Source organism: Rhinoraja longicauda, chromosome 4, assembly GCF_053455715.1.
Source record: "Rhinoraja longicauda isolate Sanriku21f chromosome 4, sRhiLon1.1, whole genome shotgun sequence".
NCBI classification, from domain to species: domain Eukaryota; kingdom Metazoa; phylum Chordata; class Chondrichthyes; order Rajiformes; family Arhynchobatidae; genus Rhinoraja; species Rhinoraja longicauda.
Genome location: NC_135956.1, coordinates 83,899,038 through 83,918,998, shown reverse-complemented (window position 1 = coordinate 83,918,998; position 19,961 = coordinate 83,899,038). Strand labels below are relative to the sequence as shown.

The window sequence follows — 19,961 nt, the reverse complement described above, 5'->3', positions numbered from 1 at the left end:
TCTGCACATTTCTTTCAATACATCAGTAATCGTTTGAAATAGTGGAAGTTAAATCTTTGCAATTATTTAATCGTTGGTGGGTGGCAGACTGAAGATGTTAGATTTTACGCAAAGATATATTTTCTTCATTAGTGCTGCCACCTTTTGTTGGATGGAACTGCTGGAAGTCCAAGGAACTGTTTTTCTTTGAGGGATTGTCTTCCGACAACCATTTGCCTGCACGTTACTTTTCAAGAATTGATAGATGGTAGTACATTTGTATTGATCTTTCGGGAAATTGGCTTTATTTAAGCAATAGAGCATCTCTTATTTTAACATGATTTTAATGTTTGTAGTTCCTGGGGTCATTGGTTTACGAGTTATTGTTGAACTTGATCTTTATCTTTATGTCAATTAATGTCCTTGGAATTTCACTTGCAAGGCTGATGGACTTACACTAATAGTTTCAACCCATCATTCAGACCACCCCTCTCAGTACATTTTCTGTTCCAGCCCATAATTTTGTAAACTGTCCTGTTGCAACAGAAGAGAAATAAAGCAATTTGCATGGGTTGTTGATTCCACCAGAAGCTCCAATGCTTCTGGCAATATGGTTAGCTTTGACTTGATTGGTCGTTATTATGGTAAGATAATACAGCCTAATGACGTAGTCACAGACTGAAGTACTTGTACATAGTAGTGGCTGTGAATTCTCCATCAGAGGATTACCTATTTTTCCCTGCGCAGTTTATTGCCAGTTCAGTACATGTCAAAGAAATGAAAAATGTAATTGAGTTTGATTTACCCCAATGTGGCACACAGACCCCATGTGGCCCTTTGGGTCAGTTTTGTTTCACAACGGCACAATCCTCTGAATGGGAGGAATTGGAAATGCAGATGATGAAACACATGCAGTCAGTCATAGGAAAAACATGTAAACTCCACACACAGCTCGACAGATGGGGATTGGGTCATTTGAGGATACTGCAAAATATCTGGTCGAGACAATGTTTTCCTACTCTCCTCTCCAAGCTGCAGTGCACAGTCATTTGTTCATCAGTTTAACTGTAGAGTTTGAAAATCAGTGTCTTTGTGTGACCAATTCTGGAATTATTTAAATAATATTGAAATTGTGGGTGATCGAATGACCGAGATGTGTCTGTGGATGGTCAATTAAAAATCACTATTAGAATAAAGTAGATTGATTAGTAAGGATGTCAGAGGTTATGGGGAGAAGGCAGGAGAATGAGGTTAGGAGGGAGAGATAGATCAGACATGAATGAATGGTGGAGTAGACTTGATGGGCCGAATGGCCTAATTCTACTCCCAATCACATGATCTTAAGATATTTATTGCTATAAGAATGAGATTTCCCCATAATTTAGATTGATTTGCATCACAGTTGTGCTTTAAATATATTCTTCAGTAGTGGGTACTGAGATGAGGGTCACCTTGAATTAACATGAAGAACAAGTAGAAGCATATTTCATTTTTGTCTAATGACTTAAAGCAGTCGATTTGGTTTTAAAATAGAAAATCATTCTTTATGGGGATTAATGAATGCCTCCAATAATTAATTTGTTTTTCACTTGTTTGATTCAAATTTGCATTGAAGTTGGATTATAATTTAAGGGAGATTCCACTGATAATTAATTAATAAACCATGCAATTTAAATTTACAGAAATGTTTGTAACAGGATCGTTCCGAGTCAGCATGGATTTACGAAGGGGAAATCATGCTTGATTAATCTTCTGGAATTTTTTGAGGATGTAACTAGGAAAATTGACAGGGGAGTGCCGGTGGATGTGGTGTACCTCGACTTTCAGAAAGCCGACAAGGTCCCACATAGGAGATTAGTGGGCAAAATTAGAGCACATGGTATTGGGGGTAGTGTATTGACATGAATAGAAAATTTGTTGATATACAGAAAGCAAAGAGTGGGGATAAATGGGTCCCTTTCAGAATGGCAGGGAGCGACTAGTGGGGTACAGCAAGGCGCGGTGTTGGGACCGCAGCTATTTACAATATACATTAATGACTTGGATGAAGGGATTAAAAGTACCATTAGCAAATTTGCAGATGATACAAAGCTGGGTGGTAGTGTGAACTGTGAGGAAGATGCTATGAAGTTGCAGGGTGACTTGGACCGGTTGTGTGAGTGGGCGGATGCATGGCAGATGCAGTTTAATGTGGATAAATGTGAGGTTATCCACTTTGGTGGTAAGAATAGGAAGGCAGATTATTATCTAAATGGTGTCAAGTTAGGAAAAGGGGACGTACAATGAGATCTGGGTGTCCTAGTGCATCAGTCACTGAAAGGAAGCATGCAGGTACAGCAGGCAGTGAAGAAAGCCAATGGAATGTTGGCCTTCATAACAAGAGGAGTTGAGTATAGGAGCAAAGAGGTCCTTCTGCAGTTGTACAGGGCCCTAGTGAGACTGCACATGGAGTACTGTGTGCAGTTTTGGTCTTATTGAAACATATAAGATTATTAAGGGGTTGGACACGTTAGAGGCAGTAAACATGTTCCCAATGTTGGGGGAGTCCAGAAGCAGGGGCCACAGTTTAAGAATAAGGGGTAGGCCATTTAGAATGGAGATGAGGAAAAACTTTTTCAGTCAGAGAGTTGTAAATCTGTGGAATTCTCTGCCTCAGAAGGCAGTGGAGGCCAATTCTCTGAATGCTTTCAAGAGAGAGCTAGCTAGGGCTCTTAAGGATAGCGGAGTCAGGGGGTATGGGGAGAAGGTAGGAACGGGGTACTGATTGAGAATGATCAGCCATGATCACATTGAATGGTGGTGCTGGCTCGAAGGGCCGAAGGGCCAAATGGCCTCCTCCTGCACCTATTGTCTATTGTTTGTACTATGCAAAATTTGCTATCCAGAAATGTTTTGAAAGTGGCAATTTATTGGGCACAACTGTTCTGTTTTCAGATTTGAATAACATTCCCGCTAGCTGTCTCTTTCCAATTTGTAACCTGAACAGCGATTCGATGCTATTGACAGATTAATTCAGCAAATTAAAGTATTTAATATGTAAAGTCTGATTTGTTACGAACATCAAAATCTGATGCTGCCCGAAAGGATTCATTTTGAACAGCTGTGGAAGGAGCAGAATTTTACCGAGGGAAGGAGGGCGGGGGGAGAGGTGAGAGAAGGATTAACATAGAAACATAGAAAATAGGTGCAGGAGTAGGCCATTCGGCCCTTCGAGCCTGCACCGCCGCCATTCAATATGATCATGGCTGATCATCCAGCTCAGTAACCTGTACCTGCCTTCTCTCCATACCCCCTGATCCCTTTAGCCACAAGGGCCACATCAAACTCCCTCTTAAATATAGCCAATGAACTGGCCTCAACTACCTTCTGTGGCAGAGAATTCCGCACACTCACCACTCTCTGTGTGAAGAAATGTTTTCTCATCTCGGTCCTAAAAGACTTTCCCTTTATCCTTCAGCTGTGACCCCTAGTTCTGGACTTCCCCAACATCGGGAACAATCTTCCCGCATCTAGCCCCTCCAACCCCTTAAGAATTTTATATGTTTCAATAAGATCCCCCCTCAGTCTTCTAAATTCCAGCGAGTATAAGCCTAGTCTATCCAATCTTTCTTCATATGAAAGTCCTGCCATCCCAGGGATCAATCTGGTGAACCTTCTCTGTACTCCCTCAAAGGCTAGAATGTCTTTCCTCCGATTAGGAGACCAAAACTGTACACAATACTCCAGGTGCGGTCTCACCAAGGCCCTGTACAACTGCAGCAGAACTTCCCTGCTCCTATACTCAAATCCTTTTGCTATGAATGCTAACTTACCATTCGCTTTCCTCACTGCCTGCTGCACCTGCACGCTTGCTTTCAATGACTGGTGCACCATGACACCCAGGTCACGTTGCATCTCCCCTTTTCCTAATTGGCCACCATTCAGGTAATACTCTGCTTTCCTGTTCTTGCCGCCAAAGTGGATAACCTCACATTTATCCACATTATATTGCATCTGCCATGCATTTGCCCACTCTCCTAATCTATCCAAGTCACTCTGCAGCCTCCTAGCATCCTCCTCGTAGCTAACACTGCCACCCAGCTTCGTGTCATCCGCAAACTTAGAGATATTGCATTCAATTCCCTCGTCCAAATCATTAATATATATTGTAAATAACTGGGGTTCCAGCACTGAGCCTTGCGGTACCCCACTAGTCACTGCCTGCCATTCCGAAAAGGACCCGTTTATTCCTACTCTTTGCTTCCTGTCCGCCAACCAATTCTCTATCCACCTCAACACTGAACCCCCAATACCATGTGCTTTAAGTTTGTACCCCAATCTCCTATGTGGGACCTTGTCGAAGGCCTTCTGAAAGTCCAGATATAACACATCGACTGGTTCTCCCTTATCCACTCTACTAGTTACATCCTCGAAAAATTCTATAAGATTCGTCAGGCATGATTTGCCTTTCATAAATCCATGCTGACTTTGTCCGATGATTTCACCACTTTCCAAATGTGATGCTATCACATCTTTAATAACTGACTCAAGCATTTTCCCCACTACCGATGTTAGGCTAACTGGTCTATAATTCCCCGTTTTCTCTCTCCCTCCCTTTTTAAAAAGTGGGGTTACATTAGCTACCCTCCAATCCTCAGGAACTACTCCTGAATCTAAAGAGTTTTGAAAAATTATCACTAATGCATCCACTATTTCTAAGGCTACTTCCTTAAGCACTCTGGGATGCAGCCTATCTGGCCCTGGGGATTTATCGGCCTTTAATCCATTTAATTTACCTAACACCACTTCCCGACTAACCTGGATTACCCTCAGTTCCTCCATCTCGTTAGACCCCCGGTCCCCTGCTATTTCGGGCAGATTGTTTATGTCTTCCCTAGTGAAGACAGAACCAAAGTATTTGTTCAATGGGTCTGCCATCTCCTTGTTCCCTATGATCAATTCACCTGTTTCCGATTAACCCTGTCTAAGCCAGGTAGAAACATAGAAAATAGGTGCAGGAGTAGGCCATTTGGCATCTCGAGCCAGCACCATTGAATATGATCATGGCTGATCATCCAAAACCAGTACCCCGTTCCTGCTTTTTCCCCATATCCCTTGATTCCGTTAGCCCTCGGAGCTATATCTAACTCTCTTGAAAACATCCAGTGAATTGGTCTCCACTGCTTTCTGTGGCAGAGAGATTACAGACAGTGTTGGGAGCTGGGTGATCGGGCTGCTTTCTGTCCTATTGGATTTTAACATATTCAATAGGTATGTGAGACGCCTCGCACTAGGCATTGAGTTCAAAGTGTAGATGGGCAAACCAGCTTGAGTCCTGGTGAGTGAGAAGTGGTGGTTACTTCCAATATAGTGGGGAAGCATTATGGACCTGATTCAGGCACAGTGAGGTAGGGTTTGAATTTATTCCTGGACTCTGGAAGAAACCTTTAGTTACGTCCACACCAAGTTGACAAAAATCAGCTGGTGACCTTCTGATGAACCCCACATGGTGGTTGGAACAATTTTCTGTGGCTCCTCAATGGCTGTTGATTCGGGCAGACGGCCAATCTGCTACATGTAAATGAGATCTCCTCAGATTGTGGGGGTGAGGAAAGGGATGCAAATCGTAAAGGGACAAAAGCTGATTTTATGTGACCCAAAATTTAATTGTTCAAACATTTGGAATAAAACATTAACTTCCATTTCTGGCCACTGTTGATTTATCGCCCGGATAAGCTACAACTAAAAGCACACAAATTGTATGCTTTATGTCAAATATATAAAGTTGGACAAAATTGGCTATATTTAGAAATTAATTTGAGGGGGTGATGTGTGCGTATGGAAGCTTACATAAAGCAAGTGACTATGACAGCTCTGAATATGTTGGAATATATAATAATGTTAAAGCCAGTGAAAATCCCTGATGACGTGCACCAAAACGCCACTAGTGTTAATTTTGTAACTTTGCTTTCAAGCTATTAAGCGATTATTATTTCACTTGCATGCAGCTGTATTAATAGTCAATAGTCGATTTATTTGTCACATACACATAAAATATTAGTTACTATACTGGCAATAGAAACTGAATTTGTAGTCTAGCCCACGACTGTCAGTAAAGTTTCATGTCAAGATCATGTGTGCAACTGGCATCAACTGCATGCTCCATTATCCCCAACAGGAACCCATATGCAGGAGGGAAACGAGTAAGAGGGAATAATTTTGATTGTGCTTGTGTGTAAAGCGAGTGATACAAAGTCAAATTCAAAATCCTGGTTTACATTAGTCAATAGAATTCAACCAAATACTGGTTTACATTAGTCAATAGAAATCCTGGACAGGGCAGTTGATTCACAATTAATCTTTTTATATCATCAATCAATCAATCAATCAATTAATTAATTTAATTGAGATCGTTGAAAACATTAGCGACGCAGTGGTGCTGGTTTCCGACGGGCACTGTGACGGACGCACCACACATCTCTGTCCTCCATACAGCTGGCCAGCTCCTCTTTTGTCTCTACATAAGCGTCTTCTTCCATCAATGTCTTCAGCACGGTCTTGTTTGGTCGTCCCGGGTTCCCTGTTCCATGGGTGGGTTCCCACAGCACAACCTTGTTCGCTGGTATTTCTGGACGGCGGTGGCAATGATATTTTCATATCATCACGCAATTAACCCTTGTGGCTTAGTCCCACATTTGCATATGGACTGATTTTTGGCACAATATTTCCATCTTGAATGCATTTGATGGTTTATGCATAAATTTTGCAGTCAAAATTGCTCTCCTCTCCAGAAAATTTCTTCCCCTCAAGTTTCTATTTTAACTTATTGCTGACTCACTTGGCTGGACATTGGCAACGATGATTGGTTTAATTGTAAAGGTAGCCATTTCTGTGAGTGGTGCAAGTATTTAGCACAATTTTTAAAAAAAAGAATAACTGCACGCAGGTCATCACTGTGATAGGTATCACAAAATGCTGGAGTAACAGCAGGTCAGGCAGCATCTAGGAGAGAGGGAATGGATGACGTTTCGGGTCGAGACCCTTCTTCATGTTGTGTGAGGGACAAACAGCCTCAATGCCAGGAATAACACCTGCCATCTTTGAAGCATGTGGAGCAACAGGTAGTGTAAGAAAATAATTGCAGATGCTGGTACAAATCGAAGGTATTTATTCACAAAATGCTGGAGTTACTCAGCACGTCAGGCAGCATCTCAGGAGAGAAGGAATGAGTAAAGGGTCGAGACCCGAAACGTCACCCATTCCTTCTCTCCTGAGATGCTGCCTGACATGCTGAGTTACTCCAGCATTTTGTGAATAAATACCTTCGATTTGTACCAGCATCTGCAGTTATTTTCTTACAAAATACTGGAGTAACTCAGCAGGTCAGGTAGCATCTAGGAGAGAAGGAATGGGTGATGTTTCGGGTCGAGACCCTTCTTCAGACTGATCATCACTGTGATACTTGATTAACACCTGCAATTTACTTTCCCCTTAATTCCATGACTTTGCACTGGCCTCAGAGACTCGTGCTGAGGTAACAGACAAAACCCATTAGACATTCCAGGACTCTCCGACGCACACTTAAGTCTGACATGTTTGGTATAAGGGTCAGCCTGTGGCTGAGACCATGTTTGAATTAAGTTCAGACAAATAGTAAATACTTTACTGCATATTCGTATATCGAGGTTTCGCATCTGCGGGTTTCTTATCTTTCTGTAATTGAGTCCACGAATACAGTTGCCATCAGATTTGTTTTCTTTTCTCTACTGATGTATGCCCAGCTCTGTGATTGTTCAACTCTTCAGGCCTCCGCATAATTTGTTATAAGGGTGTTTCGTTGTTTTGTGTGTTTATCTCTTTAATCTTCTGTTGGCTTGTCACATTGCAGTGCAGTGATTGCAGATGGGTGAGGGGTTGCACGTTACTAATAAATGGGGTAAGTTGAGAGGACTAAAGACTCCCTTTGCCCTGAGGGGTGGCACAGCGGTAGAGCAGCTGCCTTACAGTACCAGAGACCCAGGTTCGATGCTGACTGTGGGTGTTGTCTCTACGGAGTTTGTACGCTCTCCCTGTGACCATGTGGGTTTTCTCCCACATTTCAAAGACGTGTAGGTTAATTGGCTTCTGTAAATTCCCCCCCTATAATGTTGGATGTGAAAGTGGAATAGCATAGAACTAGTCTACGGGTGATCGATGGTTGGTGTGGACTTGGTGGGCCATAGGGCCTGTGTTCACGCTGTATTTCTAACTAAATAAAATAAAATTCATTAAACCCAGGAAATAAATGGACAAGACTTGGAAAAAATAAGCAATAAATGGAGAGGGTTTGATAAAATAGTCGTGTGGAACTTGTCAAACTTTGTCAGTTCAAGTACATTTTGTAACTCAGCAGGACAGGCAGCATCTCTGGAGAGAAGGAATGGGTGACGTTTCTGGTCGATACCCTTCTTCAGACCCGAAACATCACCCATTCTTTCTCTCCAGAGATGCTGCCTCTTCCGCTGAGTTACTCCAGCATTTTGTGTCCATCTTTGATTTAAACCAGCATCTGCAGTTCCTTCCTATGAAATCAAGGGATATGGGGTGAAAGCAGGATGATCAGCCATGATCATATTGAATGGCACTGCTGACTTGAAGGGCCGAATGGTCTACTCCTGCACCTATTTTCTATGCTTTTATGTTTCTATATAGCGAATCACTGACAAAGGAATTGTTGAGTCCAAATGAGATCCCATTGAACAAAGATGGAAGGGATGAGAAGGATAAACTTTGGTGGATGGGAATGCTTTCCTGGGAAAGGGATCAGTGGTTGCTATCTATGTTTGAAAAATAACCCCTAGTTTTCCACTTGCTGTGGGCAAGCAGTGCTGTCAGAATGAGTTACCATATTGCAAGGGTTGGGACTTCGTAAGTGAAGTGGGTTATTATGTGGATCTCCCAAAGTAAAGATTTAAAGACTTCACTGCAAACAGCGATAGAAAACTAGTTATAGAGTTGCCTTATTTTCAGTAGGAAAGTCGAGGACATCATTGGATTGAGCTAACTGTTGGCCTTGTTAGCAATGCACACATCATAAAATAAGCATTTTGGAAAACAGCATGGCAGGTGTAATTAAAGGGCATGTGAAAATTAAACAACGGCTGTTGTGATTTGAAAGTATGGAAGATGGATGTGCAGAAATCTGCATAATTTCTAGCATTGAAAGCGAAAGTAATCACAGTGAGGGAGATGTACATTGGGAATTGATTTATTAGAGTGTATCGTTGAACAAGTGCACCATTTCTGAATGGCCAGAGGCAAAAGTTAATCAGTTCTTTGTAGTGGTTTGTTAATAAATGACATGTTTCCCTTTTGTTTTCTATTTTTCTATTTCTATTTTTGTATTTAATTTGTGGAACTTCAGGAATTGGTCATATTGCCTTTTTTTAAAATCTTTGATATTCCGTGATTTATCAAAGACTTTTCATGAAGCAAAAGTTTGTAAAGTTTGTAAAGTGAATGGGCTGAGTGAATGTTTCAGTTCAAAGGATTCCTTTGGATGCATGCTATTGATTATCATGAAAAAATTGCTTTATGAATCAAAAACTTATACCCCCCCCCAAAAACAATTTATTTTGAGTGAAAGTTTGTAAACTAAGAAACACCACTACACATTTTAATAATAATATATTCCTTTATTCGTCCCACACCGGGGAAATTTACAGTGTTACTGCAGCAAAGTGGATAGCAAGAGATCATTCATTAATACAGTCAGAGGTTCAGGAAAATTTTAATATGTTGTTCGTGTTAAACATTGGGTGGACCATTTGAGTAATTAACTTTGAATGAATGCAATAATTGGGCTCTTTGTATTAAATTTATGTTGAATTTGATAAAAGAATCTTAATTCTATCCTGTAGAAAAATAACTGCAGATGCTGGTACAAATCGAAGGTATTTATTCACAAAATGCTGGAGTAACCCAGCGGGTCAGGCAGCATCTCTGGAGAGAAGGGATGGGTGACGTTTCGGGTCGAGACCCTTCTTCAGACCTGTCTCGACCCGAAACGTCACCCGTTCCTTCTCTCCAGAGATGCTGCCTGACCCGCTGAGTTACTCCAGCATTTTGTGATAATTCTATCCTGAATCTGAGTCTTATTGATCCCTATATTTTTTTTTAATGGATTGGACACCATGTTTGTATGTTGTAATGTATCATGCACAGTAGCTCACTGAAGCTGAAATCATTAATATTCCTAATGGTAGGAACATATTCGGGGCAGCGAGGTCACCAAGCTTTCTAAAGATGACTTATTTTCACATGTCATCGATACAGCAGTAGACAAGCTGTTGTCCTGAATGTTAATTCTTTTACGTTTTCAAGATCATGAAAATGTGTGATCTCTTGATTGTCCATTAATATGTAATTATCTTTAGAATTCAATGAGCTTGGACAACAATAAATTTGTGTTTTTAGCTTCAGAAGAGGGTCCAGTAGGCCATTAGCATGTCTGTGGCAGCTGGATAGTGAATCTTTTAGGTTGCCTGGCTTCATGGGGATTATTGAATATAATAAAGAGCAACCTGGAGAACATGACTGGCAGATGTTGGCTCCTGGGCAAAAAGGAGTACGATAAAGACTGTGTAATGTTGAAAGGAAGCCTAGTTAGTTTTAGAAGATTTTATGCATCACTTGTTAACATTCCACATTTGGAAGCTTCGAAGCTTCATCTCTGAGAAACATATTTTAATATTTTATTAAGAACTAGACCACTATGGAAAACATATTTTAATGCTTTTTAAAAGAACTAGACAATTAAGAATGCATGTACTCTAGCTACATCCAGTTCTTCGATTAATTCCATCTTGACGTTTTTTGATATTGAATTATATTTACATTTTGACAATACATTGGTATGAGATACAATTATTTGCATGTGGAGCAACAGGTAGTGTAAGAAAATAACTGCAGATGCTGGTACAAATCGAAGGTATTTATTCACAAAATGCTGGAGTTACTCAGCAGGTCAGGCAGCATCTCAGGAGAGAAGGAATGGGTAAAGTGTCTCGACCTGAAACGTCACCCATTCCTTCTCTCCTGAGATGCTGCCTGACCTGCTGAGTTACTCCAGCATTTTGTGAATAAATACCTTCGATTTGTACCAGCATCTGCAGTTATTTTCTTACATTATTTGCATGTAGCACTTTTAAACAAGTTAATCCTTTGCATCCAGGCATCACAGTCAAGACTGGCAAATAATCATTCATCTCTAGTGCCTACCGGGTGTTTTCCACATGGTTGGATGGATACTAGGATTGCATAGTTCAGGAATAAACAATAGTTTTGGATGTTACATCTGCCTTTGGATTGGAGTTAGTGGGAGGTTGGTTTAAAAATAAATGTCATAAAAATTGGCTTAAATGTGGCCTTTTTTTTCCCCTTTCCTCTCGGCTCCTGTTTTCATGCATTCCATGGCAAGGAGAAGAATGTTACCCACAACGACATCCTAATATTAACAGTGCAGCTCCAGTTAAAATGGAACTTTGTACTAAAATGTTACGTATTTTGTGGTATTTGCAGTTTCCTGTGTTCTAGTCTCAATTCATGTGACCCAAGTTGGCAGCCTCTGTTCGTGCTGAGTTGGTAATGACAGTGCAATGATGGCAAAAGGATTTGTCAATAGATGTCTCATTTCTTGCATCTGATTTCCCCATCCTGCCCAGGGAAGGCAAGATTGCACGGATCTACCTTGGTCACTGACGTTTTTCTGTGGTCTGGAAATGAAGCCTGTCCGCTCAGTTGCCAAATGTTGTCATTTCATTTAGGGTGTCCAAATTAGGGAAATTGAAATAGAATAGCTGACCTAACTTTTTTTTTAGTGCTTCCTTCAGTGGCATTTAGTAGAACCACTCAAACTGCTGAAACCAGTATTTTCTATTCCCTATACAGAACGAGGAGTTGGTTGGTTGCATCTGCGATTGATGGCAAAATAATTATATTATTGCGTTCAATCAAAGTTATATTTGTTAAAAACCGGATTTATAGCAATGTATGCATGGCGAGTTAATAGACAATAGGTGCAGGAGTAGGCCATTCGGCCCCTCGAGCCAGCACCGCCATTCAATGTGATCATGGCTGATCATTCTCAATCAGTACCCCGTTCCTGCTTTCTCCCCATACCCCCTGACTCCGCTATCCTTAAGAGCTCTATCTAGCTCTCTCTTGAATGTATTCAGAGAATTGGCCTCCACTGCCCTCTGAGGCAGAGAATTCCACAGATTCACAACTCTCTGACTAAAAAAGTTTTTCCTCATCTCTGTTCTAAATGGCCAGCCCTTATTCTTAAACTGTGACTCCTGGTTCTGGACTCCCCCAACATTGGGAACATGTTTCCTGCCTCTAACATGTCCAACCCCTTAATAATCTTATACGTTTCGATAAGATCCCCTCTCATCCTTCTAAATTCCAGTGTATACAAACCTAGTCGCTCCAGTCTTTCAACATAGGACAGTCTTTCAACATAGGACAGTTCCAGTTGCTGGAATGGCTTGATATGACAGCACAAAAGGCGATCAACTTGAAGCATCAACTCTGTTTCTTTCTCCCCTGATGCTGCCTGACTTTCTGGCTACTTCCAGCATTTTCTGTTTTATTTTTATTTTCAACATCTGCAGCTTATTTTGTATGGCTTGTAGTGGAAGAGCAGTTTTCTAACTGGAGGTAATCCACACCCCTGGTGTTATTTTTACCCACACACGCAGATCTATCAAGCCAGTATACTGCTGTACACTGGCAACCTTTCCTCTTCTCTCTCAGTCCTGATGTAGGGTCTCGACCTGAAATGTGCCTGCACTGATTCTGCTTGACTCCACCTGCTGAGTGGGTCCAGTGTTCCGTTCATTTTGTAATTGAAAGCAATCTGTTTTGGACCACATTCCTAAATTCAGTCATTTAACATGACCACTGACTGAAGTCCACTTGTTTCTCAGAGAGAAGCAATTTATATTATTCACTTTGAGAAACAAAGCTACAAGGTTATTTTCGTGAAGTTCCACAACACCCAGGCTCCACCTTCATTTCATTTGGGTTACATTTCCAGTTTGGCATTTTGCCAGGCTGGTGAAAGTCCTTTACTGTTCAACAATTGTTGCTGGGTTGAGAAATTTCTTGGACTAAGAATTTTATTTGTGCAAAATTGCAGCATTGTTTGGATTTTAGACACGGATACAATGGATTAAGGCAGATTTTCTTGCCCTGATGTCAGCTCTTGTGTTCGGACTTGCTTTGGTATCCACATAAAAGACTGGTTTGCAGTGCTGTTGTTCGACCAAGTCTGCAGCAGATACTACCGCTCATAAGGCCTCCATGGCCTTTTTTTTCTTTGGAATTTACATTTCTTGCTCAAAACTGGGAAATTCACAATGCCACATTAGCATCGAGAGACCAGCTTCTCAAAAACTGTAAGATGCAAATTAGTTCAAATCTTAAAAATCTGCACACAGTATTAAACAACTTTGACTATTAGATGCTTCTTTGTAATTTAACGTTACAAAAAATATATAAACACTAAACATTTTGACTAAACATTTGACGTCCTTGCTATTGAGGCAGTGCAGCGTAGGTTCACGAGGTTAATCCCTGGAATGGAGGGACTGTCATAAAATTGGAAAGACTGGGCTTGTATTCACTGGAGTTTCGAAGGATGAGAGGGGACCTTATAGAGACGTATAAAATTATAAAAGGACTAGACGAGATAAATGCAGGAAAAATGTTCCCAATGTTGGGGGAGTCCAGAACCAGGGGACACAGTCTAAGAATAAAGGGGAGGCCATTTAAAACTGAGGTGAGAAGGAACTTTTTCACCCAGAGAGTTGTGAATTTGTGGAATTCTCTGCCACAGAAGGTAGCGGAAGCCAATTCACTGGATGAATTTAAAAGTGAGTTCAATAGAGCTCTAGGGGCGAGTGAAATCGAGGGATATTGGGAGAAGGCAGGCACAGGTTATTGATTGTAGATGATCACAATGAATGGTGGTCCACCTATTTTCTATGTTTCTAATCAAGGTGGCTTGAAAAGATACAGTATATAGTAACATTTTATAAATTGTCATATCTGTGCACTGCCTAGAACTTTGAGATTCATTTACCAAGATTGTGCCTGGAAATATGGTGGTCAAAAAAGCGATGTGAAAAATATATTGTTTGGGACATTGAGTAATAAATGTGGTTGATGACATGATTTGATTAACCAAAGAATCCTTTGTAACAAAACAATTTGTACAGTATCTGATTTTTACGTGACAAAATTTACCAGGCTCTTCAGAGGAGAGCTATCAGCAAAATTTGACACACAGGGAGATAAGAAGGTAAAGGTTTAATGTTTTTGTCTTGACTTCTTAAAGCTTGATAGGAAGAGCATACAGGCTTTCACTTTAACATCTTAGAAACATAGAAAATAGATGCAGGAGGAGGCCATTCAGCCCTTCGAGCCAGCACTGCCATTCATTGTGATCATGGCTGATCGTCCCCAATCGATACCCCGTTCCTGCCTTCTCCCCATCTCCCTTGATTCCACTAGCCCCTAGAGCTCTATCAAACTCTCTCTTAAATCCATCCAGTGATTTGGCTTCGACTGCCTTCTGTGGCAGAGAATTCCACAAATTCACAACTCTGGGTGAAAATGTTTTTTCTCACCTCAGTTTTAAATGGCCTCCCCTTTATTCTAAGACTGTGGCCCCTGGTTCTGGACTCGCCCAACATTGGGAACATTTTTCCTGCATCTAGCTTGCCCAGTCCTTTTATAATTTTATATGTTTCTATAAGATCCCCTCTCATCCTTCTAAACTCCAGTGAATACAAGCCTAGTCTTTTCAATCTTTCCTCATATGTCAGTCCCACCATCCCAGGGATCAATCTCGTGAACCTACGCTGCACTGCCTCAATTACAAGGATGCCCTTCCTCAAATTAGGAGACCAAAACTGTACACAATACTCCAGATGTGGTCTTACCAGGGCCATATACAACTGCAGAAGAACCTTTTTACTCCTATACTGAAATCCTCTTGTTATGAAGGCCAACATTCCATTAGCTTTCTTCACTACCTGCTGTACCAGCACGCCAACTTTCAGTGACTGGTGTACATGGACACCCAGGTCTCGCTGCACCTCCTCCTTACCTAACCTAACTCCATTGAGATAATAATCTGCCTCCTTGTTTCTGCCGTCAAAGTGGATAACCTCACATTTATCTATATTATACTGCATCTGCCCACTCATTCAACCTGTCCTCCTCGTGCAACTGCCCACTCATGCAACCTCCTAACATCCTCTTCACAGTTTACACTGCCACCCAGCTTTGTGTCATCCGCAAACTTGCTAGTGTTGCTTCTAATTCCCTCTTCCAAATCATTAATATATATGGTAAACAGTTGCGGCCCCAACACCGAGCCTTGCAGCACTCCACTCGCCACTGCCTGCCATTCTGAAAAGGACCTGTTTACTCCTACTCTTTGCTTCCTGTCTGCCAACCAATTTTCTATCCATGTCAACACCCTACCCCCAATACCATGTGCTCTAATTTTGGTCACCAATATCCCGTGCGGGACCTTATCAAAGGCTTTCTGGAAGTCGAGATACACTACATCCACTGGCTCCCCTTCATCCATTTTACTTGTCACGTCCTCAAAAAATTCCAGAAGATTATCAAGCATGATTTCCCTTTCATAAATCCATGCTGATTTGGACTTATCCTTTTACTGCTATCCAAATGCACTGTTATTACCTCAGTAATAATTGACTCCAGCATCTTTCCCACCACCGAAGTCAGGCTAACTGGTCTGTAATTCCCCTTTTTCTCTCTCGCTCCTTTCTTGAAAAGTGGGATAACATTAGCTATCCTCCAATCCACAGGAACTGCTCCTGAATCTATTGAACATTGGATAATGATCACCAACGCGTCCACTATTTCTAGAGCCACTTCCCTGAGGACCCTGGGATGCAGACCATCAGGCCCAGGGGATTTATCATCCTTCAGTCCCATTAGTCTACCCAATACTATTTCTCGCCTTTTGAACATTTCTTTCAGTTCCTCTACCCCCCTAGATCCCCTGTCCTCCAGTACATCTGGGAGATTGTTTGTGTCTTCCTTAGTGAAGACAGATCCGAAGTACCTGTTCAACTCTTCTGCCATTTCCTTGTTACCCATAATAATTTCACCCCTGTCTGCCTTCAAGGGACCCACATTTGACTTTGCTACTCTTTTTCTCTTAACATATCTAAAGAAGCTTTTACTGTCCTTCTTTATATTCTTGGCCAGCTTCCCCTCGTACTTCATCTTTTCAGCCCGTATTGCCCGTTTTGTTACCTTCTGTTGTCCTATGAAAGTTTCATAATCCTCTGGCTTCTGGCTACTCTTTGAAGTGTTATACATCTTTTTTTTTAGTTTTATTCCATCCCTAACTTCCCTTGTCAGCCACGGTTGCCTCCTACTCCCCTTAGAATCTTTCTTCCTTTTTGGAATGAAATGATCCTGCGTCTTCCGGATTATGCTCAGAAATTCCTGCCATTGCTGTTCCACTGTCAATCCTGCTAGGATCCCTTTCCAGTCTACCTTGGCCAGCTCCTCTCTCATGCATTCATAATCCCCTTTGTTCAACTGCAACACTGACACTTCCGATTTAACCTTCTCCTTCTCAAATTGCAGATTAATACTAATCATATTATGAACACAACCTCCAAGCGGTTCCTTTACCTCGAGTTCTCTTGCATGAAAGATTATATCTACTTATAGCACAGCAATATTGCAGTGGACTGTGAATCTAGAATTGTTTGAATTGTTTGAACCTATGGGGTCCTGAATCATAAGCAGTTATTTTCTTACAAATACTGTCTATGCATGCATGTTGTTGAGAGGGTATGGGTGTTGCTCTAAGATTTCAGGCAGTCCTTGTGGCAAAGGCACTTCCGGTGTTCTGTAAGATTTTCCAAAGTTTTGATCTAATGGCAAAGAAGACAAATGGTGAAAGATTATCCAAAGCACAACAATGTGTTGATGATGGAGCACTTGGAGAGGGTGCTTCCTGCAGCTGTTACTGTCCATGTCTACACAATGAAAATCATAGATATGGGAAGTGCTTCCAAAGAAACTGGCATGTAGCTGCAAAGCATCTTGTATACAGAGAGACATGAGATCCCCATATTGAATGTTTAGTTAATTTAGATTTCTTTTTTGATTTAGAGATACAGCGCGGAAAAAGGCCCTTCGGCCCACCGGGTCCGGGCTGCCCAGTGATCCCCGCACATTAACACTATCCTACACACACTAGGGACAATTTTTACATTTGCCCAGCCAATTAACCTACATACCTGTACGTCTTTGGAGTGTGGGAGGAAACCGAAGATCTCGGAGAAAACCCACGTAGGTCATGGGGAGAACGTACAAACTCCGTACAGACGGCGCCCGTAGTCAGGATCGAACCTGAGTCTCAGGCGCTGCATTCGCTGTAAGGCAGCATCTCTACCGCTGTGCCGCCCTAAGATGTTAAGAAACAAAATGCTTAGTTCTAAATATAGTTGAGTGGTGCCTTAATAAATTTCTGACTTGTTTCTTTGGTGGAGATGCATTTGTGATTAAGGAAGTTAGGTGATTACCATTGAATATCTAGCCTCTGAGTTGCTTCAGTGAGCGTGGCCATTAAAAGTCTGACAATCCAGTACACTCAGGACTTTGTCGTGCTGGGATGTCAGGTTTTCCAGACAGCTGGATGTTATTGATTTCTCCACTCCATCTCTGAGAATTGGAGTCAGGACGTTATGTGTAGGGAAGGAACTGCAGATGCTGGTGTACACACAAAAAGCAGGAGTAACAGGCAGCATATCTGGAGAGAAGGAATGGGTAACATTTTGGGTCGAGACCCTTCTTCAGACTAGTCAGGGAAAAGGGAAATAAGAGATATAGACGACGATGTAACGAGATAAAAAACAATGAATGAAAGATATGCTAAAATGTAACGATGATAAAGGCCTGTTTCCTTCATCATGGTCACTATTTTGCAGGTGACGCTATTTGGTGGAACTTTGTTTGCCTGTTCAAAATAGGCATGAAGGGGATCTGACATTTGTCAAATTTATTATTTCTCTTTGTACACCTTCAAAAACTTCTTCGCAGAAATGACTGGTGCTTCTACAATTCATCTATGCTTGTCCACGTTTGTCTAAGATTGCAAAAATAGATCAACAAGTAGTTTGAAACAAAGTAGTGAAATGCTGAAAGCACTCGGCAGCTCGAGCAGCATTGGTGGTGAGCACAATGCAGTTGAATCAGTTTGAATTTTCCATGGAAGACCAGAGTGGATCACCACGAAAAAATAAACCAATTATTTCGGCAACTCTGACTTTGGTTTGTTCCCTTAGCCCATGCGTTCCAGTTTAGTTTAGAGACACTGTGCAGAAACAGGCCCTTCTGGCCACCGATTCCCGCACATTAACACTATCCTACACACAGCAGGGACAATTTTACATTTATACCAAGCCAATTGACCTACAAACCTCTACATCTTTGGGGCATGGGAACCAAAGCTCTTGGGAGAAAACCCACGGGGTGAACATACTAACTCCATTCAGACCGCCCGTAGTCGGGATCGAACCCAGGTCTCTGGCGCCGTAAGTGCTGCAAAACAGCAAGCAACACTACCGCTGTGCAGCCCTGACGTTTAAGTATATTTACTTTCTTAGTTACCTGATGTGTTGCAAATATGTTTGGAGGTTCCTGGTTATGCACCAGTGGAGAGCATCACCAAGGTGACGCTGAAACTATATCATCAGAGTGCCATAGCCTCGAGATTGTTGGAAATAAACCTGGTCATTATGTGCAGCATGCTCTCTGTGGGGGTGGTGGTGGTGGTAAAACCTCTTTTGAAAGAATCACACGTGACTTAGATGGATGTTTTGGATTTTTATGCAGTGCAGAAAAAACCTGAAATTGTGACGCACTTACTCACAAAATATGTTCCCAGGTCTGGTCCATAAACTGGCACAAGCTTGAAATTTATAACCTCCACCATGAAATCAATAGTGTAGAAAATTGAAAAGCGCTTTTTCAAAAATATATAATGGATGCTATTACACTGACAATTCCATTGCCGAAGAAAGATGGTAAAAGGTCAGAACAAAATGGACTTCAATTTGCAAGTGGGTCAGGTGAGAGGAACTTCAAAGTAATTGACTCATTGAACGTTCAGGTATAAATGTGAAGGCCTCAGTTCATCCTAATTCAACTTTGTAGAGACTTTGCCTACAATTTCAGTTTTCTGTTTTCACTCGAATGTTATACTCCAATTACGGTTTTGGTTGTAATAATGTAATTTCCTATTGTGTTGATTATGTTTCTCTGTATATCATGACTGAATTATTTCTGAACCAGTGGTAGGTTGCTCAAAATGTAATGCAACATTTGTGGATTAGTTCACAACTGCTGTCATTTTGTAGCTAGATGGACTCTAGCTAAACAAACATGAAGGAACACCCATGGAAGTTGAACAGATGGTACCCCTGGGTATGCATTGTATACATTGGGTATGCCAGCAAAGAATTTACCTGTGCTGAGTCACATGTGACAATATGTGGGAGTCGTGTTTATATTAGAAATATCAAGAGGTTACAGTTAATCCAAACTGTAAATAAGGTAACGTCAATAGCATGAATCCACCTACCTATTTTGAAGAGCCTTGTATAATGGTCCTTTTAAACCGAAAGCTGACTATGTTATATTAATGGAGCCTATTAAGTGAAAATACTGGAAAAGAAATAATGTCTCGGGTGAGTTTCTGGGGAAAAGAAAATAAGTTAGTACTCCAGGTGAGAATATTTTATTCAAGAAAGGATATGGCAGTCAACCTGTGGTTTTGTTGATACTTAAAACCGACTTGAATGTTTCAGAATAGATTCTCTTGATCAGCTGATGTTTACTGTACATGAATGTGCAATTTCCCAGTTACAACTCGGTATGTTATGATTTATTCTGGAATG

General features: G+C 41.3%; 1 protein-coding gene across 16 annotated transcripts in view; it reads left to right on the top strand.

The window, feature by feature from the left end:
* Window positions 1–19,961, top strand: part of LOC144592932 (band 4.1-like protein 3) — a 477,619-nt gene that overhangs the window by 311,295 nt on the left and 146,363 nt on the right. The window lies entirely within an intron of this gene.